Source organism: Mauremys reevesii, linkage group 3 (assembly GCF_016161935.1).
Source record: "Mauremys reevesii isolate NIE-2019 linkage group 3, ASM1616193v1, whole genome shotgun sequence".
Classification (NCBI taxonomy): Eukaryota; Metazoa; Chordata; order Testudines; family Geoemydidae; genus Mauremys; species Mauremys reevesii.
The window spans coordinates 151,488,473-151,507,745 of record NC_052625.1 but is presented as its reverse complement, the minus strand read 5'-3'; positions in this window follow the sequence as shown (position 1 = coordinate 151,507,745).

The following is a 19,273-nucleotide window of genomic DNA, read 5'->3' as shown; positions in this document are numbered from 1 at the left end:
TAATTAGAATTCAAAGCAGCCCATTGAAGTCAGTTAAAGTTTTCCAATGACTTCAGTGGATTTTGCGTCAGGCTCCTTTCTGAGATTATTACTATAGAAACCTAGAAATGTTTGACTTTCATTTGACTTCCACATGTTAGTATATTTTAGGTACAACTTTCAAAAGTGCCTAAGAAACTTAGGAGCCTAAGTCCCATTTTTAAAAGAGACTTAGGCACTGAGGGTCAGATTTTCAAAATATGTAGACACTTAAAAGATGCAGATAGTCACAAAGGCCCATTAATTTCAGTGGTGGTTAGGCCTCTAAATACTTTGAGGATCTGAGCTCTAATAGAACTTTCAAAAGTGCTTGCGCAGGTTAGGAGCCTGACTCCCATTGAAATCGATCCACCAGGTACCTATCTGCATCTGCAGGCACCTAACCTGGAAAATCTGGCCCTGAGAAGCCTGATTCCTATTGACTTTCCAAAGTCACTTTTGAAAATGGTGTTTAGCCTCCAAAGTCACTTAGTTGCTTTTGAAAATTTAGCCCTCAATCTAATATTAAAAAGCCATGAACGTAGGGATCTTGGTGAGATCTCTGAAGAGCTGTAAGCTGTAACTGGAGGATTTGGTTATTCAGACCTTTTGAAATTCCACATCATGTGTCATTACCTTTTCATTTTATTTGCAGGTTAGCATTTCTTTGCTTCAAATTGAAAACACCTTGATTTGGCTGATCACCTGGCACCAGTTCCATAGCTTATTGCTGGCTGAGATGAAAGCTTTCCCTTCCTTATTTGTGCTGTTTTAAAAGGCACTGTCCTGGAGAGACTCTCTTTTACTTGTGCTATATTTCCATTAAAAATAGTAAAACATTCTGTAGCAGTTAGCAATTGACTCAATGGAAAATTGTCTCTGTCACTTTGATACATTTTCCCCATTTAACTGGTCTTCAAAATTTTTAACAGATGTTTTAATTAAACAGTGTTCTAAAGATAATTATGCAAATTAATATCAGGCCTTGTTTCTCAGCTTTTTGCTCTGTCTCTTCAGACTTGCACAATTCTTTCTACTTTCTCTTCAGAAACTTCCACTGAGTTCAAGTCTCTCTGTCTATAGTCACACAGAATGGGTGATGCCTATTTTACTTATGTAGGAGCAGCTGTATCCTTATGCTTGCTTTTAAAATTATGTGAAAATCTGATTTATAGCTCACAAAATCCCCACACACCATGATGCTAAGTGTTTAGCATTTAATTAGTCAGCATAATAGAAAAACACCAAGTTCTAATACATTTTTGAATACAGTGAGGGAACTCCTGGCTCCCACACATTGCAAACCTCTTTAATCTGTATTTAAAATTAGTTACCACTAATAACTTCCATGATTCTAAGTTACCACAAATGATTTAAGCATGTTTTTTGGAGGACAGAAACCTTTAATTTCTTTTGTACTACTTACAGGATATAAACATATTAAATATTAGTAACAATTATGTTAGCATATACAATGCAAATTGTTAACACTGAATATAATTAACCATTGGAACAGATTACTAACGGATGTGGTCAATTCTCATCACTTTGAGTCTTTACATCACAACTGTATATTTTCCTAAAACACATGCTCTAGTTCAACCCCAAGTTGTTAGGATAGATGCAGAAATTACTAGGTAAATTTCTGTGGCCTGTATTAAACGTATTGATCCCTTCTGACTGTGAAATCTAGGCATTTTGCACGGTATAATATACCCATTTGAAATTGCAGTTGCCTGATTTATGGATGCAATAATCATTTGAGTATCAACTGTTCTTACTTTGAAGATGTTGTCCATAATGTACTTATGCACTAAAGTATTCTTACGTAAGAGGCACATTAGTTGTTCAAAGATAAGACTAATTTATATTTGCAGCCACAGCAAATATCACTACATAATGGTTAGTACTGACAACAGCTATTCTTTGCTTACTTACTAATGAAATCTCTGTGAATCCTTTGATGCTACTATTCTTTTTCTTGTTTAATTAGTCTTTATATTAGTTTAACATCGCATATGCCCAGATGGGGAACTTCTTTCCCATAGTAATGAGCAGCTACTTGCAGAAATAGTTTGATGGCATTAAAAGAAACTTAAGATCAATTTGCAACCAACAAGGAGCTAACTTTATAATGAATACTATTTGAAGTAAAGAGTTTGAGTAGTACAACAGTGGCAATGAAGTGATTTTAAATTATTTCCTGTTTACTGTCATGTGAATATTTAATCCATATTCTAAGCTGCACAGTATGAATTGTTGCAGATGACACCATGCAGCACAATGGTTTTCAAGTTTTTCAGTTTATTATATTGTTTTCAAAGTGCTGGTGTTCAGTGGTTTTGTGTACAGCTAGGAAATAGGAGTTTCATAAGCAGACATATTAAAAGAACTGGGAGGAGGACTGTTTTTTTCTGTAATTGAGGAAGATAACATCTTGTAAAATCCAGACTCTATCAAAGTTGCTGTTGTTGTTAAGCAGACTTGAGTGCATTGTTACTAGGGCTCCACTGAAATTTCAAGAACTGAAAAACAAAGGCCACATTTTTCAAGATTGGCATCTATGTTGCAAACACAAAATATTCCTGCATTTCCGTCGCATGTTCACACCAAGAAGTTAATGTAAAAATAAGTAATTATGCACATAGCTACCTGTTTTCAAGTACAATTGCCTATTTTGCACAGGCAAATGCCTGGGCAAAGGATACTTGAGTGTAACATAGGCAACGGCCTTTGAAAATTTGGGTGAAACTCTCATCTGTCTTAGGTTAAAAGTGATTACAGTACAGCTGTCAAATAATTTTGGATGTGCTTTGCTTTGGTTGTCAGTATATTCTATTCCATTTTGTGGCTTAAAATATGATGGGCAAAGAAGCTGTCCTTCCTGTCTTCTATTTCCTGTATGCCTGCCAATTCCTCTAAGTCAGCAAATCTGTAAACACCATTGTCTTCGTAAGAAACACAGTAACATTTAGGCATGGGAGGGATGTCAAAATTGAGAACATCTGCAGGGAATTAGTTGTCTTTCCCAACCTGCTCTAAAATCAGATCCACATTCTGGGCAGCATTCCTTTTCTGGGGCTTTATTAACAAAGTATCAAACAATAAGATAACATAATGTTGAGCTTTCCCCCCAGATTTGGATGCTCCTAGAGTTCTTATCTCAGGACTGCTCCACTCACACCCGACATCCTCCCTCACTTGTGTCTGGATAAGATAACACTCCACTTGCCATAATGAGTCAGCAGAACTTACTTCACCCTTTCCCAGAACAGCTTACATACTAGACTGGGGTGTTTCAGGACACACTACCAGGCTATTATACTGCTAATCACTTGCACTAAAGGTCAGAGCTGAACTTTTCTCCCTTGAGGACATCTTTCTGAACTATATTGGTTAGATGCAGTCACTTCAAAGGCCACACAATCCTAGTTTCAAAGTAGTTTAGCGTGCATATCTAAAACCACGTTTTGTAATATTTAAATGCCAATCACTCTCATGCAATAAGCATAGAAAATGTCAGATAGAATTGTAGCTAGTTGAACATTCACAAAGAATTTGGGGTTAGTTTTAAAAAACCTTGTATCTACATAATCTAATCCTATGAAAAACTAATTATCTGGTGTTTAGTTTGCTTTAGCAGTGTGTGTGTGTGTGTGTGTGTGTGTGTGAGGGGGTGGGGTGGAATTCACTATAATGAATTTCCCCTCTCCAACTAGAGGTGGGGTAGCTTCTCTGGGCTAAAAGCAGGTAAAAGAAAAACAAAGCCCCCCCTTTAAAGATCATCTCCCACTTCTGCCCCTGTTCTCATGGGAGCCCAGCCTCCTTCTGGGCCAGTGGCTGGGGCTTAGGCATCAGAAAAGTGAGGGGATTGGCTGATCGGTTGATTAGAAGAGTGCAATCAAATCCCATTGACTTCTGTGCACTTAAGAGTAGGGTTTATAAACCACTTACTTTAGCAGAATAAAGTTAAGAGGAATTTTCAGGAAAGGCAGACAATGAACTTAATTTAGATTGATATCTCCTTCAGAGTGATACATTTGTAAGGCTAGAAGAAAGGGCGGATGGAGACCTATTATTAATGAGACCACTAATATTAAGTTATTTGAGTCTAAGATTGTACTGAAGTAAAGTCACCGCAATACATTTTTTAGAAAAAGGAAAACCAACCTTCTGACATTGTATGAGAGACATTACCTATCCTGAAGCACTCAGTTGAAACAACCACTAAGATTTCACAGCCCCATGACCCTCACATGGTCCACCAGGAGTAGGAGGAATTCAAGCACCAGGAGTAGGAGGAAAAGGGCCAAGAGGTTACCATTATTTTGGGTGGTGTAACTGAAAACAGTCATGAAAATGCTGGGGGATTAAAGTCTCTTTTTGTATTTGTTTTATGTTTAATTTCTAGCACCGTGCATGAAAAACCCAGCAGGAAATTGTTAAGAGAAAACTAAAGGCATCTGCTTAAACTTGGCGTGGGTTTGTTCAATCTATAAAATCCTATATTAAGAATGTAATTATTAAAACCATTTTCCTTTGCATCTCCTGGCAATTTTGGAGGGAAAATTTCTGAAATTAACTTAACTGCCTTTTGAATCTATCAGACTCTAAAGGTTTCTCTGATCACAGTAGATGTGTTTGCCAAAATATTTTTAAATTCCTTTGTTTCTGGCAACTCTGAGTGAAGCAGTGTTCCCTGAGATATTCTGTAAAAGTGAAAGGAAGAAGATTCACCATGCTCAGTCCATAGAAAACTATCTACAAATCTTCAAAGGTGACACCTATACCGAGAATGAAATCTAAGTGGAACAAAGCTATTAGGGCACATTATGTACAAGTATTATAGTCCCCTTCCAGACTTCAGTTTAATTCTTTGCTGAAGTTGGCCAAAATTCTGTCCTTAGGGCTTTCAGAAAGGCATTACAAAAATATTGGGCCAGATTCTGATCTCACACTGGCATAAAACCAGAATATTTCTGACATCAATGGAGTTATTCCAGTCTTACAACAGTGTGACAGGATAATCTTATCTATCTATCTCTCATCTTACATTTGCATCCACCAATATCATATAATTACAAGGAAGGAAGTATTTTAAATAGTGCTCAAAATAGCCTTATGTAATTTTTTGATGTTAAACCAAAACAATTAGGTAACAAGACTACCTGTGCATCCTTCCTACAAAGATTTTGTCAAAGACCCATTTTACTTCATATACATAACATATGCATCAGAATTTATGGTTTCAAAATAATATTTACACTCCTTTATTTTAACCACACATCCATATATTCACATTATTTCCTCCCAATTTTCCTCAGAAATGTCTATAGTGTTGCCAAAAATGTAGTGGGTATCATATGAAGTTTTGAGTACTAGAATGAAAACTGCAGTGTGTCTTCATTCCATATCCATCTTGAATATATTTCTTCTCTCCTACTTTTTAAAAATGATTTTCGACTGCAAGCATACCTTATTAGATAAGAAAAATAGTACCAAAGATCAAGAAATCACAAGAAAGATGTTGCAAAGTTACAAGTATGATTACACTTTTGCAATACCAATGCTGGGATCAGCCCTCATGCAAGTTAGAACAGCCTAAAAGTTGCTCTAATTTAGGCTAGGAGGCCAGGATCAGGTAGTGGAAAGTCATGTATGTGGGCTTTTCCTACTCAAAGAGAAACCCCAGTTTTCTCTCAGGGCAGGTTTCTGGCTGCTTTGTCCTACCTGAGCAGTGCAAATCACTTGGAAAGGGCCTAGTAGATCTGTCCTTGAGTGTTTCCCTGTGTTGTCAATAAGGGTCTGATCTTTCACATAATAGAACCTGAGCGTGCTCAGAACATGAAGGAAACACTCAGCACCTCTCAGGGTTGGAGGCTGGACGGAAAGGAAACACTTTTCCATTATCAGAGGGGTAGCCGTGTTAGTCTGGATCTGTAAAAGCAGCAGAGTCCTGTGGCACCTTATAGACTAACAGACGTATTGGAGCATGAGCTTTCATGGGTGAACTCTTTGCTGCTTTTACTTTTCCATTAGTGTGCTGCTCTGCTTTTATGCCGTTTAATACGTCTAAACAATGAGGAGTCCTTGTGGCACCTTAGAGACTAACAAATTTATGAAGTGGGTTTTAGCCCACGAAAACTTATGCCAAAATAAATTTGTTAGTCTCTAAGGTGCCACAAGGACTCCTCGTTGTTTTTGCTGATACAGATTAACATGGCTGCTACTCTGAAACCTGTCACCATTTAAATACTGTATTGTGAAATAACCAGAGAAACTTATGCAAAATTACTGTTTCTAATAACAATGCCCAGTACAATGGCAATAAGAGACCTGTAAGATTGGCAAGAAAACTCTTCGGGATAGGCACCATCTTTTATTGTGTGCTCACAGAACATTTCACCCAATGGGGCCTCAATACAGATAACAAGCAAACACAATTACATTAAATAAGCTAAAATTATTAGCGATATAGACTCTTCTATTTCAAATTCATAAACCAACCACTTCTGACAGGATTAGATAAAAATGTTCCATGCTGTACCCTTTTCTTATGTGTCTGTTACTGGCCACATGGAATATTGGACAAAGTGAACCAGCTCTATAATCCAGTAGGACAGCGTCTATGTTCCTATGATTTTTTTTTTTAATTTAAGTCCTTATGAAGAAAGATGTGAGGCGCTTTTAGGGGCAGGACTCTCCTTTCTACAGGGACAGAATGTTAAAGAAAAACAAATTGGCCTAAGATACATATGCACAGACAGGATGTGGCAAATTCCTGCAGACTTAGTGTACCAGAACAAACACAAACAGAGAGAGAGAGAGAGAGAGAGAGAGTGAGTGAGAGAACTCCACAAAAGGACTCATAAGGTCAAAATGAACAAGTCTACATAAAATTAGACCACGATGGATTAGAAAATAGCAAGAGAGGATTGTAAAACATACAATGTGTTCTTCTTCGAGTGATTGCTCATATCCATTCCAGTTAGGTGTGTGCACGCCGTGTGCACTTTCGTCGGAAGACTTTTACCCTAGCAACCCCAGTGGGTCGGCTGAGCGCCCCCTGGAGTGGCGCCATAACGGTACCGCATATATACCTCAGCCGACCTACCCGACCCTCAGTTCCTTCTTACCACCCATGTCGGTCGTTGGAACAGTGGAGTGCAGCTTGTCTGACCTCCGCTTCCCTAGCTTCCTCATAGTTTTTCTCTGTAAAAATGTGTACATAGTTACTATCTTAGCTTAGGTTTTCTTGTTTTTGATAGTTTAAAATCAGTTTAGTGTTAGATAGTTAGCGGGTTCGGGGGTGAGCCCCACCCGCACCCGGGACCAGAGCATATGCCCGGCTCCCCGGGTTTCAAGCCGTGCTCGGCCTGCCGCAGGCCTATGCCTACAGGAGATCCTCATAGCTCCTGTTAGAAGTGTTTAGGAGAGTCGCACTTATCTACTAAGTGCCCAATTTGCAAGGCTTTCAAGCCTCGCACAAAGAGGGAAAGAGACATTAGGCTTAAACAACTCCTAATGGAGGCAGCCTTAACCCCTCTGGCCGCGGCACCGCCCGCTGTCCCTCTGGACTCTCGCAGCGCTGCCACGGCGCCGGGCCACTCTGCTGTGCCACCGAAAGCGCCATCGGCACCGAAACCGGCACAAAGATGCTCTCTCTCACCGAAGGTGAAGAAGGGAAAAGCCGCTGCCTCTACGGCACCGCCGGGTCCGAAGCACCAGAGTGCGCCCCGTCCGGACCGCCCGGCACCGAAACCTGCCACGGCACCCGTTCCTCCGCTGCAGACGCTTCTGCTGGCACCGGCGACTCCGGCCCCTGAGAGGCCGTCGAGCCCGGCACCTGTGACCTTCCCAGCTCCGGCCGCGGTGGAGATGCCACTGCCGTCAACTCCAGAGGCCTTCAAGGCGGCACGGGACCTCATCGCATTGACAGACCCGGCTGTGCCACTGCCCCCGGCACCGCCGGTGCGGGCGCCCCGCTCCATGGGCAAGCCGTCAATGTTTAAGCCGCCTGCCGGCACCGACTCTGACTGGCACTGATCCCATTCCCGTTCTCGGCACCGCTCACGCTCTCGACGCCGATCTCGATCTGGGCGCCGATCGCAACACCGCTCGCAGTCCCGGCACCGCTCAATCACGCGGCACCGGTCAGACTCGCAGCACCGGTCATTCTCCCGCTCTCCGACTCGTCACTCCTGGCACCGATCAAGCTCTCGGTACCGATATGGCCGTCGCTACTCGCGGAGTTGCTCCCGGCACCAATCATGGAGATCCTGGTCGACCTCCCAGCACCGTGCCGGTCGCAGGTCCCATTCTTGCTCCTGCTCTCGATATCGTGATGCCTCCCGGCACCGGTCACCACAGAGGCGGGAAATGAGATCCGTGGGCACTTCGGCGCAGGGCTTATCTGCTCCACCTTGGCCCTCTCGACACGCCTCGGCCTCTTCGCACGCCGACAGCTACTATGTCGATGACCATGACTCTCAGGTCCCTTCGGGAGTTTTCCGGCAGGCCCATCCCATGGACCAAGACACTCATCAGTGGGGTTATTGGACCCCTTGGGCTTACCACCAAGCCCAAGGCCCTCCTGTGCCTCCCACGCGTACTGTGCCACACGAGTCACGCATCCCAGAGGCTACTATAAGCCGCCCCCCAGTTGACACTGAGATACCATCCGCTGCGGAGGAAGGTAATCAGCCTGCCCAGGAACCTCTGGAGCAGAAACCTTCACAGGGCCCAGATGCTGACCAAGATGCCATCCTGCCCGGCGTTTCTTCCTCCTCCTCTTCCCCGGATGAGGCGGTGGCAGGCTCGTCATCGGCAGGTCCCCCGCCAATTGACTTACGGGCACACCAGGAGCTCCTTCGCAGGGTGGCACTGCGAATGGATCTGCAGGCTGAGGAGGTATCGGAAGTAAATGATCCGATAGTCACCATTTTGTCCGCGGACGCTCCAACCCGCATAGCTCTCCCCTTCATAAGGACTATCCAGGCGAACGCTGATACCTTATGGCAGACTCCGTCCTCTATTGCACCCACAGCCCAAGGGGTGGAACACAGATACATGGTCCCTTCCAGGGGATATGAGCATTTGTATGTGCACCCTGCCCCCTCGTCCTTGGTGGTGCAGTCTGTCAACGACAAAGAGCGGCACGGCCAGCAAGGCCCGGCTCCTAAGTCAAAGGAGGCCAAGCGAATGGACTTGCTTGGTCGCAAGGTCTACTCTGCCAGTGCCCTACAGATCCGAGTGGCTAACCAGCAGGCCTTGCTAAGCCGGTACGGACATGACACTTGGGCTGAGGTAGAGAAATACAAAGATCTCCTGCCTCAGGATTCCCGACAGGAGTTCGCAGCCTTCGTAGAGGAAGGTAAAAAGGTAGCACGCACCTCCTTACAGGCCTCCTTGGATGCGGCTGACTCGGCAGCACGTATGGTGGCCTCGGGTGTTACCATGCGCTGGATCTCTTGGCTCCAGAGTTCGATGCTTCCTCCTGAAGTTCAATACACCATTCAGGACCTTCCCTTTGATTCGAAGGAGCTCTTCTCTGAAAAGACGGACTCCAGGCTTCAGAATCTAAAGGACAACAGGGTTATCATCCATACTTTGGGGATGCATACCCCAGCTAACCAGAGGCGTCCGTTCCATCCCCAGTTTAACCGCCCCTACTATATGCCTCGCTACAGGCAAGACTCTGGTCAACGGCGGGGTCGTGGGGGCCGTGGGCGACGGCCTGGCAACCAGCCTTCCCAAGGGCGAACCCCTTCTAAGCCATCGGGACCTAAACCATCCTTTTGAAGATGCGCCCGGGGACGGCATACCGGATCTCTCTCCAGATCCCTCCCTGCCCTTTTCCAACCGCCTCTCCTATTTCCTCCCAGCGTGGGCTCGGCTGACCACGGATGCCTGGGTCCTACGCACGTTGGAACGTGGTTACCAACTCCAATTCGTTTCACCTCCACCTTCCCACCCTCCTTCCCGGTCCCTCTTCAGGGACCCCTCTCACGAGCAACTCCTCTTACAAGAGGTGCGCTCGCTCCTAGCCATCGGAGCGGTGGAGAAGGTTCCGGACGCGGAACGGGGCAAGGGGTTTTATTCCTGTTATTTTTTGATCCCCAAGTCCAAAGGAGGCCTTCGACCCATCCTCGACCTGCGAGACCTCAACGCATACATGTTGAAGTTGAAGTTCCACATGGTATCCCTCGGGACCATTATCCCTACTTTGGATCCAGGAGACTGGTATGCCACCCTCGATATGAAGGACGCTTATTTTCATATCGCCATCTTCCCACCACACAGACGCTTCCTCCGCTTCACAATCGCTCACCTGCACTTCCAGTTTGCGGTCCTCTCCTTCGGCCTCTCCACGGCCCCAAGGGTGTTCACAAAGTGCATGGCCGTTGTCGCCGCCCACCTCCGTCGACGCGGCATCTCCGTTTTTCCCTACCTGGACGACTGGCTCATCAGGGGGGACTCACAGGCCACGGTCCAGCAACAGGTCGCAGAGATCAGAGACTTATTCACACGCCTAGGTCTAGTTCTCAACATAGAGAAGTCCACCTTAGTTCCAATTCAGAGGTTGGATTTTATTGGCGCGACCCTGGACTCCTCTCTAGCCAGAGCCTTCCTTCCGCAGCTCCGGTTCCAGGCCCTTACATAGCTAATCCGCGACCTTCAGGCCTCTCGGATGACCTCGGCCCGTGCTTGTCTCCGCCTCCTCGGTCACATGGTGGCTTGCACACACGTGACTCCGTTTGCCAGGCTCCACCTCCGCCCGCTTCAGCTGTGGCTCCACTCCAGATACCACCCTCACAGGGACCCTCTGGATACCCTACTCACCATCCCAGCGGGTGTCCTTCAATCCCTGGATTGGTGGCTGACCCCTTCCCACGTATGTGCGGGGGTCCCATTCCAGGCTCCTCAACCTTCCCTGTCCCTGACAACGGACGCCTCGTCCCTTGGATGGGGATCTGTAGTGAGTCGGTGTGGCTCCCCTCCTGCCCGGCAGAGGGAGCTGCCCTGCCAACACCTCAGTGGGCGGAACTTCCGCCCCCAGTCCCCGCCCCCCGGAAGTCAAGGGGCGGGGCAGGAAGTAGAAAAGGCGCACGCCCAAGCTCAGTCAGCACCCAGCCGTCGCCGAGAGCAGACGTGCCTGCGGGAGCTCCCGGCTGGGAGCCCTCCTCGGCCCAAGGTAACTGCCCTGCCTGGCCGGAGCTTCCCCTCGCCCACTACCCAGAGGAGCCCGCGGAGCCTACCCGGAGCCCGTACTGGGAGGAGCCCCCAGGATTGCCGAGCGCTCGCTACTAGGAGGAGCCCCCTCGGCCCTGCTGTTACCCAGAGGAGCCGCCCGAGCAGTCCTGGCCCAACTTCCCAGAGGAGCTGCCGGACCTGCCGCCAAGCCCTCCACCGGAGCCGATGCAGACCGACTGGCCTGAACTGGGTGCGACGGACGAGGTAGGCCTTGAGGGGGAGATGGAGTGTAGCCCGGGGGTAGCCGACCCTTGTCCGGCTGAGGGCACGGATGTGCCCATGTCAGTGTGTTGCGGCCAGGATCCCCACTGACTGCAGCGGGTCCACGCCGCTGCTAGGGCCCCGGGCTGGGACACAGTGGAGTGGGTGGGCCTGTGTCCCCCCCTGCCACCCCACTCACAGGTGGCAGTCTCCCCCTCAACCCAGCACTCCGGCACAGAAGCTTGCACTTGCCTGTTGCTGCTCAGCCCTGCCTGAGGGTCTGAGCTAGAGCTGCTGTTTGCTGCCCCGCCCTGACTTAGGGCTTGGGCTTACAGACTGAACTGCTGCTCAGCCCTGCCTGAGGGTCTGAGCTCTGCCTCTTGCTGTTACCCTGCCCTGCTCCAGAGGGCCAGGGCTTATTTGTACTGCTGTTGCCCTGCCCCGCTCCAGAGGGCCAGGGCTTATTTGGACTGCTGTTGCCCTGCCCTGCTCCAGAGGGCCAGGGCCTATTTGTACTGCTCTTTGCCTAGCGCCGGCACCAGAGGGCCCGGCGATCTAACGTTGTTCTCAGTGACTCCTAAAGACTAGCAGGTGAACAGAAGTGAGTCGGTGCGGCTCCCCTCCTGCCCGCTGGAGGGTCGAGCCCCGACCGACCGAATACATTGGCACCTGACCAGGGACTTGAACCTAAGCCCTGTGAGAAAGGGCTAGAAGAGGGGCCAACGATTGCCAAGTCGGCCCCAATACCCAAATGGAGATGGAGCGCATAATCCAGCTGATCGTGGAAAGTCAGGAGCGGCAGCTGGCCACCCAGCTGCAGCATCAGCATCAGCAGCAGGCGACCCAGCGGGAGGACCAGCAACAGAGGGATGCAGCCCACCTCCAGCTGCAACAAGGCCTGCACACAGCCCAGCTGGAACAGCAGCAGCAGTTGCTGCAACAGCTGGGGGCCCAGCTGCAACAGCTGCTAGTCGCTCACCCTCGTCCCGCGGAGGGACCCGCCGGCGAGGGGTCAGGACCACCCCGGATGGCGGCCCCCCTCCGCTTAACCAAGATGGGCCCGGACGATGACCCCGAGGCCTTTCTAATAACCTTCGAGCGGGTGGCCCTGGTCGCCGGCTGGGCCCGGGACCAGTGGGCCACGCTACTCGCCCCTTATTTAACCGGGGCGGCGCAGACGGCGTACCGAGGACTCCCTACGGAGGACGCCCGGCAGTATGACCGAGTAAAGGCTGCCATATTAGACGCGCTAGACGTCAGCCCGGAGACATACCGGCAGAGGTTCCGAAGCCAGGTGTACCCCACGGGAACTCGGGCCCACGTGGTCGCACAGACGCTAAAAGAGAACTGCCGGCGGTGGCTCCAACCAGGCGAGCGGACGGCGGAGGAAGTCACTGAACAGGTCGTCCTCGAACAATTCATTCACACCCTGCCGTCCCGGGGCAGGGCATGGGTCCTACGTCACCGGCCCACGACTCTGGCCGAGGCCGTAAGCCAGATGGAAGATTTCCTCACCGCTGAAACGGCGGTAGGACCCCCCTGTCACCCTCCCGGGGCCAGGGTAGACACCTCACGGGCGGAAAGGAAGGGGGAATCCCCCAGTGAAACCCGGCAGGTAGGACACAGACCGAGCTATCACCCGGAGCCCCGGGCCCGAGGCCGGGAGACAACCCCTTGGACCGGGCCCACGCCCATCCGCCCCGGAACCCCGGGGCCCCGTCGGAGCCCGCCTCGCGGGCCGACCCAAATGGCCCCTCGGACCCGGCGACCTGAGCTCGGCCCCTGTTTTGGCTGTGGGAAGCGGGGGCACCTGCAGCGGGATTGTCCAGGGATGGACTGTAGCTTTGGCCAGGTCTGGGCAGGACACAACCGAGCGCGACTGCCTCAGGACCCCAAGCTAACCGTCCCGGTGGTTGTCGGCCACCAGTCCGCACGGGCCCTAATTGACTCCGGCTGTGGCCAGACCCTAGTGCGCCAGGACTTGGGACCCCCGGCCGACTCCCGCTTAGGAACAATCCAGCTACAATGCATACATGGGGATGTCAAGCCCTATCCTAGTGCCAGAGTCTCGTTGACGGTTGAAGGGGTCACTCGGGATCTGGTAGTCGGCCTGGCGCAGGGCCTGGCCTACCCTGTCATCCTGGGGCGGGACTGGCCCGCCTTCGAGGAACTCTTGCGGGTCAAGCCGGTCTTCGAAGCAGACACCCCGGAACACTTGTCCAAAGACCCGGCGGACACCGTAGGAGAGGGGCCGGGACCCACCCGAGAGGAGGAACCACACCGGGAGCCCCCGGAGGGGCCCCGCTTTGACAATGACTTCTGCCAGGACCAGAGAACGGACCCTACCCTCCGCGCCTGTTACGAGCAACTCGCGGCCATAGGCGGGTCCGTGATTGAACCCCAGCGAGCTGCTCAGTGGCCCCACTTTGAGTTGCGTCGGGACCGCCTGTACCGAATGGACCGGGACCCGCGGGCCCGGGAGCCCCGGACTCAGCTACTGGTTCTCCAGTGCCATCGGCGGGCCGTGCTGAAGCTGGCTCACGACGTCCCAGCCGCCGGACACCTGGGGCAAGAGAAGACCCTATCCCGGGTTCTAGGGTGGTTTTTCTGGCCGGGGATCCACCAGGATATAAAGCAGTACTGCCGGTCCTGCCCAGAATGCCAGCTAGCAGCCCCTCCAGGAGTACCCCGGGCACCCTTGGTCCCCAAGCCCCTCATGGAGATACCCTTTGAGAGGGTCGCCATGGATCTTGTGGGTCCGCTCCCCAAAACAACGACCTGGTTTCAGCATGTTCTCGTCCTTGTGGACTACGCCACCCGGTTTCCAGAAGCCATCCCCTTGAGGAGTATTACGGCCCGGACCATAGCCGGGGAATTGATGAAGATTTTCGCCCGGGTGGGGCTTCCCCGGGAGATATTGACGGACCAAGGGACCAGCTTCACCTCCCGGCTGCTCCAACAGGTGTGCGGCATCTTAGGGATCAAGCAACTCCATACGTCCGTCTATCACCCGCAAACGGACGGACTAGTTGAGCGCTTCAATAGAACCCTTAAAAACATGATGCGCAAGTTCCCTCCCGAGGAGCTCCGTCATTGGGATCAGTTCCTGCCTGCCCTGTTAGCGATCCGGGAAGTTCCCCAGACATCGACACAGTTCTCGCCCTTTGAGCTTGTCTACGGCCGCCGCCCCTGGGGACTCCTGGACCTGGTGCGGGAGGCCTGGGAACAGACGACCTCCCCGACACAAGGTCTTTTAGACTATGTCATCCAGCTACAGGAGTACCTTACCCAGGCAGGAGCCCTAGCCAGAGAGAATTTGAGGGCGGCCCAACGCCGACAGGAGCGGACCTACAATCGAGGAGCCCAGGTCCGCGAATTTTCGCCAGGGGACCGCGTCTTGCTCCTCCTGCCGTCCAGTGAGTCTAAACTACTGACCCGCTGGCAGGGGCCGTATGAGGTGGTTAAGAAGACAGGACCCGTCACCTATGAGGTTCGTCAGCCGGGCAAGCGCAAGGCGACCCAACGAGACCATGCCAACGCAGACTTCCTGTCTCGTATCGGAGAGATGGAAGAGCCTGGCCCCGATGAACGGGACCAGACTTAAGGGGGGGGGTGTAGTGAGTCGGTGTGGCTCCCCTCCTGCCCGGCAGAGGGAGCTGCCCTGCCAACACCTCAGTGGGCGGAACTTCCACCCCCAGTCCCGCCCCCCGGAAGTCAAGGGGCGGGGCAGGAAGTAGAAAAGGCGCACGCCCAAGCTCAGTCAGCACCCAGCCGTCGCCGAGAGCAGACGTGCCTGCGGGAGCTCCCGGCTGGGAGCCCTCCTCGGCCCAAGGTAACTGCCCTGCCTGGCCGGAGCTTCCCCTCGCCCACTACCCAGAGGAGCCCGCGGAGCCTACCCGGAGCCCGTACTGGGAGGAGCCCCCAGGATTGCCGAGCGCTCGCTACTAGGAGGAGCCCCCTCGGCCCTGCTGTTACCCAGAGGAGCCGCCCGAGCAGTCCTGGCCCAACTTCCCAGAGGAGCTGCCGGACCTGCCGCCAAGCCCTCCACCGGAGCCGATGCAGACCGACTGGCCTGAACCGGGTGCGACGGACGAGGTAGGCCTTGAGGGGGAGATGGAGTGTAGCCCGGGGGTAGCCGACCCTTGTCTGGCTGAGGGCACGGATGTGCCCATGTCAGTGTGTTGCGGCCAGGATCCCCACTGACTGCAGCGGGTCCACGCCGCTGCTAGGGCCCCGGGCTGGGACACAGTGGAGTGGGTGGGCCTGTGTCCCCCCCTGCCACCCCACTCACGGGTGGCAGTCTCCCCCTCAACCCAGCGCTCCGGCACAGAAGCTTGCACTTGCCTGTTGCTGCTCAGCCCTGCCTGAGGGTCTGAGCTAGAGCTGCTGTTTGCTGCCCCGCCCTGACTTAGGGCTTGGGCTTACAGACTGAACTGCTGCTCAGCCCTGCCTGAGGGTCTGAGCTCTGCCTCTTGCTGTTACCCTGCCCTGCTCCAGAGGGCCAGGGCTTATTGAACTGCTGTTGCCCTGCCCTGCTCCAGAGGGCCAGGGCTTATTGAACTGCTGTTGCCCCGCCCTGCTCCAAAGGGCCAGGGCTTATTGAACTGCTGTTGCCCCACCCTGCTCCAGAGGGCCAGGGCTTATTGAACTGCTGTTACCCCGCCCTGCTCCAAAGGGCCAGGGCTTATTGAACTGCTGTTGCCCTGCCCTGCTCCAGAGGGCCAGGGCTTATTGAACTGCTGTTGCCCCGCCCTGCTCCAAAGGGCCAGGGCTTATTGAACTGCTGTTGCTCTGCCCTGCTCCAAAGGGCCGGGCTTATTTGAACTGCGGTTGCCCTGCCCTGCTCCAGAGGGCCTGGGCTATTTGAACTGCTGTTGCCCCGCCCTGCTCCAGAGGGCCTGGGCTATTTGAACTACTATTGCCCAGCCCCTGCTCCAGAGGGCCAGGGCTTATTTGTACTGCTGTTGCCCTGCCCTGCTCCAGAGGGCCAGGGCTTATTTGGACTGCTGTTGCCCTGCCCCGCTCCAGAGGGCCAGGGCTTATTTGGACTGCTGTTGCCCTGCCCTGCTCCAGAGGGCCAGGGCCTATTTGTACTGCTCTTTGCCTAGCGCCGGCACCAGAGGGCCCGGCGATCTAACGTTGTTCTCAGTGACTCCTAAAGACTAGCAGGCGAACAGAAGTGAGTCGGTGCAGCTCCCCTCCTGCCCTCTGGAGGGTCGAGCCCCGACCGACCGATTACAGGATCCCATCTCGGCGATCTTCGGACTCAAGGCCTTTGGTCGCTGCAGGAATTGAACATGCACATCAACGTCAGGGAGCTCCAGGCAGTACTCCTGGCATGCCGGGCGTTCCAAACTCGCCTCCACGGCCGTTGTGTCTTGATCTGTACGGACAACACAACGGCCATGTACTATATCAACAAGCAAGGCGGGACCCGCTCATCCCCCCTCTGCGACGAGGCGATCCTACTGTGGGAATTCTGCATAGCCCACTCAATACATCTAGTAGCATCGTTCCTTCCTGGCGTCAAGAACACCATCGCGGATCGCCTGAGCAGGTCCTTTCTCTGCCACGAGTGGTCGCTGAGAGCAGACATCGCTCATGCCATTTTCCAACAGTGGGGATTTCCCCATGTAGACTTGTTTGCGTCCCGATTGAACCGCAAATGCCAGGAGTTTTGCTCCTTTCAAGGCCTGGCACCGGGCTCTCTGTCGGACAGGTTTCTCCTTCCATGGACTCGTCACCTGTTCTACGCCTTTCCTCCGTTTTCCCTCATACACAACGTCCTGCTGAAGCTCCGACAGGACAAGGCACGTCTCATCTTAATTGCGCCAGCGTGGCCCAGGCAACACTGGTTCACCACGCTGCTCCGTCTATCGGTAGCCAGCCCAATTCCTCTGCCGCTTCACCCAGACCTTATAACACAGGATCACGGCACTCTCCGTCACCTGGACCTGCCGGCCCTCCACCTCACGGCGTGGCTCCTCAGTGGCTAGACCAGACGGAGTTGCGCTGCTCTGCTCCCATGCAGCACGTTTTATTGAGCAGCAGAAAGCCTTCCACTCGATCTACCTACCTGGCCAAGTGGAAGCGCTTCGCTTGCTGGGCTCAAGCGCGTGACGCTATTCCTTCAGAACTCCCGCTTCCAATGGTCCTTGACTATCTCTGGTCGCTGAAACAGCAAGGTCTTGCACTGTCCTCCATCAAAGTGCACTTAGCGGCCATCTCCGCTTTCCACCCCGGTGAGGGGGGATATACGCTGTTCTCTCACCCGCTGACTACTCGTTTCAGAAAGGGCCTTGATCGTCTCTACCCCCAGGTGTGTCATCCGACTCCCACCTGGGACCTCAGTCTGGACCTCAACAGGCTCATGTCTCCACCCTTTGAGCCGCTAGCCACCTGCTCCTTGCTGTACCTCTCATGGAAGACGGTTTTTCTCGTGGCTATCACATCCGCCAGGCGGGTCTCTGAGCTAAAAGCGCTCATGGTGGACCCGCCGTACACCGTTTTTCATAAGGACAAGGTGCAGCTACGTCCACATCCCGCATTTCTCCCGAAGGTAGTGTCCGCGTTCCACAATAACCAGGATATCTTCCTTCCAGTTTTCTTTCTAAAGCCTCACGCATCTCCGCGAGAGCAACGACTTCACTCCCTCGATGTTCGCAGGGCATTGGCTTTCTATGTTGATCGGACAAGACCGTTCTGCAAATCCCCGCAACTGTTTGTGGCAATTGCTGACCGGATGTGAGGTCTTCCTATCTCGTCGCAACGAATCTCCTCATGACTCACAGAGTGCATTCGCACCTGCTATAACTTGGCTAATGTCCCCTTGGGCCATCTCACCGCCCACTCTACCAGGGCCCAGGCGTCCTCCGCAGCCTTTCTGGCGCAAGACCCTATACAAGAGATATGCCGAGCGGCGACCTGGTCATCCGTCCATACTTTCGCCTCACACTACGCCCTGGTCCAACAGTCGAGAGATGATGCAGCCTTTGGCTCTGCGGTCCTGCATACCACCACGTCTCACTCCGACCCCACTGCCTAGGTAAGGCTTGGGAATCACCTAACTGGAATGGATATGAGCAATCACTCGAAGAAGAAAAAACGGTTACTTACCTTTGTAACTGTTGTTCTTTGAGATGTGTTGCTCATATCCATTCCACACCCACCCTCCTTCCCCACTGTCGGAGTAGCCGGCAAGAAGGAACTGAGGGTCGGGTGGGTCGGCTGAGGTATATATGCGGTGCCGTTATGGCGCCACTCCAGGGGGCGCTCAGCCGACCCACTGGGGTTGCTAGGGTAAAAGTCTTCCGACGAAAGTGCACGCGGTGCGCACACACCTAACTGGAATGGATATGAGCAACACATCTCGAAGAACAACAGTTACAAAGGTAAGTAACCGTTTTTTCTGTTACACTGGGGTTAGTTTCTTGGTGCCAGATATCTTAAGATCTATTTCTCTTTCTTGAGGAAAATATTAGTGTGTGGTTACGATCTGTCAATCTATTCAAATATCATATCTAATGAAATATATTTAGAGAAAACAATACTATCGGATGCCTTCTTCTCAAATGCGTTGTATTGGAGGGAATTTTTCATTTTCCCCTCCTTAAGGCCAAACTATATTTGGGTTTGCATATTCCAAACACTTGAGAAGCAGTATCACCTAGTGGGTAGCATAGAGGATTGAGTGTCCAAAGTCCTAGGATCTACCCCTGGCTTTTCCACTGACCTGCCGTGTGACCTTGGAAAGTCACTTATTTCTCTGTCCCTAAAGCCCAGTTTCCATTAAAGAAATTCT